At 37.0% G+C, this 8,095-nt stretch overlaps 1 long non-coding RNA gene across 1 annotated transcript; it reads right to left on the reverse strand.

Moving 5' to 3' along the window:
* Positions 1-1,086: 1,086 nt before the first annotated feature.
* LOC134288136 (uncharacterized) lies at positions 1,087-8,095 on the reverse strand. Its single transcript, XR_009997767.1, has 2 exons — positions 2,072-8,095; positions 1,087-2,015 (listed from the first exon to the last, which is right to left on the reverse strand). It is a non-coding gene; the product is annotated as an uncharacterized LOC134288136 (long non-coding RNA).

Raw genomic sequence — 8,095 nt, forward strand, 5'->3', positions numbered from 1 at the left:
AGATTTAGCTGATAGCTCTCATCTCAATCTCATGATCCTACGTTAAAAGCTTACATCACTCACCTTCTCACAACACTAGTACATAGCAGAACTAACGAGTCTGGAATAACAAAGAGGAGAAACGTCAAAATTGGAACAGCCGATTTGCTGTCATCCCCATAGTTCCAATCGAGCAGGAGACCTGTCAAAACGACCAGGATTCGCCACTTTGGTATACTCGAGACACTTTAAGCAGAACTAGCTTACTGTTTGATGGTAGTGATCAAAAATTATCGAACAAAAAATCTATAAACTACTGTACCTCTTCGATCTATGTATATATACACATCTACACATTTAAAATGACTTGGAAATTGAATTCGATCTTTGTTTTTCTCCTACCACTCATGTTCTCCTGTTACTTGCTCTCTTTAGTTAACCATTTTGGCGTGTTTTTTCCTAATTATTTGTGCACAGGTAGTCGAAGTGACTCACCTGTATCACGAGATGTTAGAGCTTGATCTCGTGTACATAGCTCTATCCGTCTTTCAATGTTATCTACCGATTCCACTATTATGTCATACTCCTCCATCATATTGAATGGACCAGGTATGACTGTACCTTCTCTGGCTTCTTCCTGAAATATTCTTCTCAAATCGCGCTTCTTGATTTCCAAATCGATATCCGTATTCATTCTCCTAATCATTAGCTCATAATTAATTTCCAATTCCGTTAAATGGTCTGCTCTTGGTTGAACTGTAACGTTAGATGCCATTATGTGATCGAATTCAATTTCAAAATGTCAAATAAAATAATGCTTATTGCCTAACTTCACCTACTAGATCGAGTTCAATTTCCAAATCAACAATAAAAAGAATATCATAAAAAATCTAATAGACCGAATTCAAATTTCCTTAAAATAGTAATCCAAACCAATAAACTAAATATTGATAGCAAAAAAACTTTTATATACTATATTTACAAAAATTTACGAAAAATCAAGATTAGAAATCCCAATTAAAAAAAACAAAATCTGAAATTGAGTAATCAATACTACTATGATCAAGCCAACTTAGTTGGGCGCCAATGTAAAGTGAGTGGTTTCCCGATAGTACCTTCTTTCCCTATACTGACTTCTGCGCCAACCTTGATTAACAAGGATGCCAGTACGGTATTTTCGTGCCCGACTAACCCGAGATAAACACTCAGGGCAGGTTCTCTAGCCTATCAGACTCCCTCTTACAATCCTGATGTTGTACTCACTCTCAACGTGCACCAACCGATCACTCAACCGATTTGGGAATATCTCCCGTCGCAAGATCGCGACCCGACCGAGTAATAAAAAAAAGAGATTCTCCTCAGTCCAAAAAACTCTATACACCTCTAGTTATCAACGATGCGCAATAGGTTAGGCCTGTTTGTATTTATTCGTTTCGTTACGTGGAACATGTGCGCTTACCTACATCTAACCTATCTCTCTGGGTGTGTTCGTGGCTTACTTGCTAATAGGTACCTTGTTCGTTGCGGCCGTTGATGCTCTCCTCTCGCTGATGGGCTCCTGGTCGTCGCTCTTCCGAAAACCACCGAACATGCGGGTCAGTGGGAGGGTACGCCCGAGACTCAGGTGCTTAGGTGTCCAAGACCTTCCGCCTTGGTTGCCGTCGATCTCAAACCCGACTCGCCCGCGACCGGAATGGTGCGTCGGCCCGATCGAGTCCCGATGTTGGGTTACGACGACGCTGACCACGTGCTTGAGGGTCACTCGAAAACCGCGTCGTTGACTGTGACACGTTTTGGCGGGAAGAGGTTCGGTCAAGGAAGCTGAACGGCACCTCTCTGTCCGGGAATAGGTCCGGATTCCTTCCTGGAAATTAGAATCCAAAACCGAAAGCCACGTGGGTGGCTGTGCCACACCATTTTAACAAACACACCCTTGATAAAAGCCACTTTGTAATATCTACCTTTGATTTACAGATGATTTCGTGCTATGTCACTATCTAGCGCACTTTTTAATTTGATTGGGTCACAGTTGCTAGCTATAAAATGAATTAGTTAACTATACGAAGTTCAAACACTGTAGCAGTTAATTTACCTAGTAGGTGATCACCGTAAAACACGTGATCCCCCTCAGCAAAACACTATTCTTCGAAATTAATCTTCCATACAATTTCGGTTTTACACTTTTGCTAATAGTTTTTTTATATAACTTTTGTTCTTCGCTTTAGGTCTTCTCCTTTGGTTAAAATATAACTGTTTTAGGTAAACCGTCTAGCAACTTTCTAATTCGGAACTGATTTTAGGTTTTACAATTCTTGACACCACTTGTCGCTTTAGCGTGCAAACTAGAAATGGACGAGTCATTGAAATGAGGAGTCTTATTTGGTCCATCCGACCTATTTTTTAATTATATGCGTGTGATCTTTGGCGGAAGTTGGTCATTTTCCTATTTTTCAGTGACTGTCTTTGTTCCTCTAATGGGCTGTCAAACCTATCCCCGACTATCTATCTCGTTTTAAATTTCAGTTTCTTGTCCATATCTTCGCCGCGGTACTCCAATACATTGGTGTCCAATAAAATATTATGACCATAGGTAGATTTTTAGAACACATGATTTCACGCCTACATGTCTCTTATCCAGCTGTTAGGCATATCTGTTATACGCTCAATCTCCATCGGTAGACCGATTGGAAACGAGCCCAGCTATAAAATTTGATGAGCTTTTTTTTATAGCGGCATTTAAACAAACAGTTATTGATTGATTTTCCCAACTGTTACAGGATCTTGAAATATACAGAGATGAAAATTATGTCAGTGTTACGTCTATCTTTGATATCACAATAATCACCGATTCATATATATCAGGTCCTTGAATACTTAGGGAGTTGTTTAACTTTCCAAAGATTTACAGTTTAAAAGTCGTTTGGCTTAATGTACTATTTGCCTAGTGGTAGTTGACATCTTGAAAAATCATGCACATTATATTTATTCAGAAAATAAAATAAAAATGTCCAAAAATTTTCAAATTTTGACTGCTAGTCAGAACTCGTAGGAAACTTTTTGAGAAATTCTAATCATTTGCAAATTATTATAAAGTTTTATTTAGCATCGCGAAATCTCACGTCCAATGGTTGTGACTTATCAAACAACTTTGCCAAAGACACCAACTCTCTAAGTAATTAAGATTGTTTTTATCACTGTGGTCTATTTATCTCTGAGATCACAGAAGTTGGTTTAAGGGTCCTAAGTTGTATGCAGATCCTCTGGTATGCCTTTGGTTCAATAAATTCTTGCACACATCTTTAAGCGTTTTTACTTGAATTGATGGCATTGCATAGATTATTTAAGAAATGTTTATCGCGACGGCGTGATTGGTTCTATGCTGAAAAATCTCAGCGGTCTATGGATTCTATGCTGAAGGATCTCAGCGGTCTAGTCTTTGGGATAAAATTAGAAGAATATAGTTGGTACTAAGCCGAAGATGGGTGCCGATGTCATTAACCTTCATGAAGGAATATTCATACTGCTGATAGCAATAACTTGGTCCTACAAGCCATTTATCACAAAACGGATTTTCAATTGAATAAAGTTCCCCTTGAAGCAGTGAAGATAATGCAATAATATATTCACAAATTTGGGCAAATTTGGCTGATTATTCTGATTCAAACATGATGTGCATTTTCGTGACGTTACAACGCGAGCAGAACCCTGTTTGAAACTGAACGTGCGTTGTAACGTCACGAAATGTAAAAGTCGATTATCCAAAAACAAATCCGAAATTTATATGTTTTATTCCATTGAATTGAAGAACAAACCAATAAATTTCAATGGTAGAAAAAAAAATCAGAATAACTTAAAAATCCCAGCAGATTTTTTAAGATGTTGGTAGCGCGGTAGAGAGGAGCGGATTCTAGCGCGTTGTAACGTCACGCTACAAATACGCATTTAAAACACGTTTTTATAATGAAAACTAAATGTTCAATAGGTCAAATATATCAGAAATTTTACAAGGAATCCGAATATGAAAAAATATTTTAAGGTTTACAATCGTTTTCATGAGTTATAGTGGAAAATCTGACTACGAATGCATCAAAACGTTGTAACGTCACGGTAGAATGTGTCTTAAGTGTTTTTAATGAGCGTTTTGACATGGTAACAATGCATTAGTGTTGTATTGGTGAAATTGAAGGGAAATTGTCATATCATTCAATCATAATATGGAAATAATGAAACAATATTCGAAGGCACACGGTGAATGGAACCCCCACGGTGAATGGCGCCTTGACGGTAGTTCATTTATTCAAAAACTCCGATAAGTTATATATTCCTTGCCAGAAGTATACATTCTCAAAGCCCAACTATCAGCCCAAGAATTATTAATAAACCAAGACTCTTGAGATGTATTGGAAGAAAAAATGCTTTTTCGACTGTTTCAAAATTATAACGCCACCAAAAAATTAAACAGAATATCAAACCAAATCAAAATTTATTTGTTCAAATGCTTTCATTTCTTTTTGATTATTTAAAAAAATGCTTTATTGTTCTCTGATGACTAAGTTTTATCAATAGAATGAGAAGCATCAGAAACTGCTGCTATTAGCTTATCAACTGGCTTTAGATGCCAGTTATATTTATAAACGCCGTAAACCATAATCTTCCAAAGATTTGTATTAGGGTTTAGATCAGACGAGCATGCTTGTGCGTTTACGGCATTGATAATCTTTAAAACCACGCCATTGTTGCCCAACTCAAGAGTACTTACTTATTATCTTGCAGAAATGTGAACAGTTTGAATCTAAGTTTCCCTACAAATGACACAATACATTCCTGAAAGACATAAATATGATGTAAACTGCTGCAACAAAAGACATAATAATGCTGCAAACGCTCCCCACATCATCACACAACCTCCGCCAAAATTCCGCTTCGAAACATTCCGGGACTCTGCGAAAATCTCTCCAGTACCCACGGAATCCATCGATATTTCATTCTTCTCATCTGAAAATATTACCTTAAGGCGAAACTGGAAGCATTTCCTCACTTTTTGGTATTAGATTTTTAATTAAATAACGAAGTAATATTTTCAAAACCGGTTTTCGTACACATGTAGAGTATGGATCAGGGTATCTTCTGATTTTTTTTTTGTTGTGGAAAATGTTTTTCGTTTTTGCAGAAACCATTTTTGAACAAAATATCACAAAAAATGGTTTCTGCAAAAATGGAAAACATTTTCCACCACAAAAAAAAATCGGAAGATTCCTTGATCCATACTCTACATGTGTACGAAAACCGATTTTGAAAATATTGCTTTATTATTTAATGAAAAATCAAAAACCAGAAAAATGAAAAAATGCTTCCAGTTTCGCCTTAAGGTAGTTGTGAAGAATAAACAATTCACATTCTAGGTTAAGAGTTGACTACCAATTTCCAATTGCGGTCCATTTTTTTGTCGAGCATATTTAATACAAAGATTTGACGTTTGAGGAGCCTTGAACTTGAAGCTTTCATCATATTTTCGAATTTGATATTTTAACTATCCTTGAAACTCGCCAAAGTGTTTTAACTTAAAGCTAGGGTTTGGGTACACGGAGACAAATTTCGTTCGTTTGAAACAAAAATATTCATGTTTATTCGGTAAACTGATAAAATATTTAAAACTAAAATATTAATTTTTAAAACAAACTCATTTACATATTGATTTCTACAATACCCATTTAAGAGCCCCCTCTCAAATTCCAGCTGCATCACCAAACAAGATTTCCTCTTGCAAAAAAGGCTAGTTTCACCAAAAGTTTCCACGAAATCCCATTGATTTCGGGAGCGTATGTTATCTACATGATGTTGGCATTGAAAGTGCCACGCGGCTGGTGGGTTTTCCTAGAGAAGGTAATGACTTTGTAAATTTAATTGGGAAACAAATATTTCCTTAGGGCCGACCTGCCACAAAAAAAAAACAAAAAAAAAATACATTTGTTTCTAACATAACCTGTCAGAAGATGCATTTTTGTTCCAAAAATGGATTGAATTTGCTTCAAATGTGACGTTCGATTTGCTCCAAACAGTTTTATTTTTGTTGCCAGAACAAATTGACAATTTATTTGAGTTTACCTGAAATATTTTTGATTTTACCATGCTTTTTTCTGCGTGTACTAGTAGTGGACCCCCTAAGCCATCGAAATTTACTTCTGTGGCTCTTTAGCTATTTTAAGATAGTGGATTGTTCCAAAGTGGATTTTTTTTTACAAGTTTCACGTCCCCTCTTTGTGTTAAGAACGTTGAACATACAACATTAATACATTATTCCAGTGAAATACGCATTTGAAAATACGCATCGATGTTGCCTATAACACGCAGAAAAAAGCATGGTAAAATCAAAAATATTTCAGGTAAACTCAAATAAATTGTCAATTTGTTCTGGCAACAAAAATAAAACTGTTTGGAGCAAATCGAACGTCACATTTGAAGCAAATTCAATCCATTTTTGAAACAAACATGTATCTTCTGACAGGTTATGTTAGAAACAAATGTAAAAATTTTTGTTTTTTTTTTGTGACAGGTCGGCCCTACGGAAATATTTGTTTTCTTCTCTAGGAAAATCCACTTCCCGCGTGGCACTTTCAATGCCAACATCATGTAGATAACATACGCTCCCGAAATCAATCAGATTTCGTGGAAACTTTTGGTGAAACTTGCCTTTTTTGCAAGAGGAAATCTTGTTTGGTGATGCAGCTGGAACTTGAGAGTTTTGTTTATGTTCTCGACGGCGAAACGGGGGGCTCTTCAATGGGTATTGTAGAAATCAATATGTAAATGAGCTTGTTTTAAAAATTTATATTTTAGTTTTAAATATTTTATCAGTTTACCGAATAAACATGAATATTTTTGTTTCAAACGAACGACATTTGTCTCCGTGAATGGACACCACCGGGGTCCATTATTGGATTATTTACAAATATCTTGGCGCCTATAGTGGACCCCCAATTTGATTTCCATGTTGGCTGTCACGCCGCCGACGGTGCCTATAGTGGACCCTCCCTGAGTGTGCGTATAGTGGACCTTTTTGAGTATTTACATTCATTAAATAATTAAAATAACCGATTGTTGCGGCCACTGGGTCATTTATTTGTTAGGAACTGCTGTGTAGCTATGTAATTGATGTTCCCCCGGTGGAAGTTGCCTGGAAGCAGTTGTTTTGGGCATTTATATTTGAGTTTTTCTGAAGGGGGTCAACTGTAGGCGCAGGGTCCACTAATAGCACACAACCCCTAATTCTACAATGAGTTTCGCATTTGTCGAATTTCTTGTGAATTTGCAAGCATTCCGCAGTTTTATGTCTTGACCACGTGTACTATGGATCCATTTTCGTGCGTTCATCTCCGCTGTGTCCCGTAATTGGCCGGATCGGTTCTGTGCAAAATTTCTGGAATTTAAAAATGGTAGTCACAGAATTTGTCGCTTTTCAGTAATAACAATGCAAAACGAGGGAGCATACCTTGTGTTTATCCATCAAGCATGCCTTCCACGCCGACGACTTTGGATCGCATCCCGTTCCCAACAAACTCACAAAATGTGCATATTCCACTTCACGGAATTGCCTATTCTTTGCAACTTACGTTCAGGTAATATTTTCTGATTAGAAAAAAATGGAATATTGATGGATTCCGTGGGTATTGGAGAGATTTTCGCAGAGTTCAGTATTTTTTCGAATCAGAATTTTGGTGGATGTAGTGCATTATTATGTCTTTTGTTGCAGCAGTTTAAGGACAGCCTTGTTAGAATCCCAAAATGGCCGCCACAATGGCCGACTTTGGCACCTACTCATGATTTCGAGGGCACAAATCTCTGCGTAAACAAAACCATCGCACCTGAGTATTTATTTTAAGCTAATTACAAGTGAGCAAGAACAGAATAATAAAAAGCATTGCTGTTTGAAGCTTGCTTCTTGAGATTTGTGCATCTGAAGGTTTGATGCAATGTTGAAGCGGGATATTAAGACGTTTGTCCTTAAGGACAAGGTATTTGGAGTACATTGCTCAAAATTTCTAAAGCACCGTTTTTTAGAACCGTTGAACGGATTTGGATTAAAATGCATCACGCTGTTGACAACCACTGAACAATT

The sequence above is a fragment of the Aedes albopictus genome, chromosome 2 (assembly GCF_035046485.1).
Source record: "Aedes albopictus strain Foshan chromosome 2, AalbF5, whole genome shotgun sequence".
Taxonomy (NCBI): domain Eukaryota; kingdom Metazoa; phylum Arthropoda; class Insecta; order Diptera; family Culicidae; genus Aedes; species Aedes albopictus.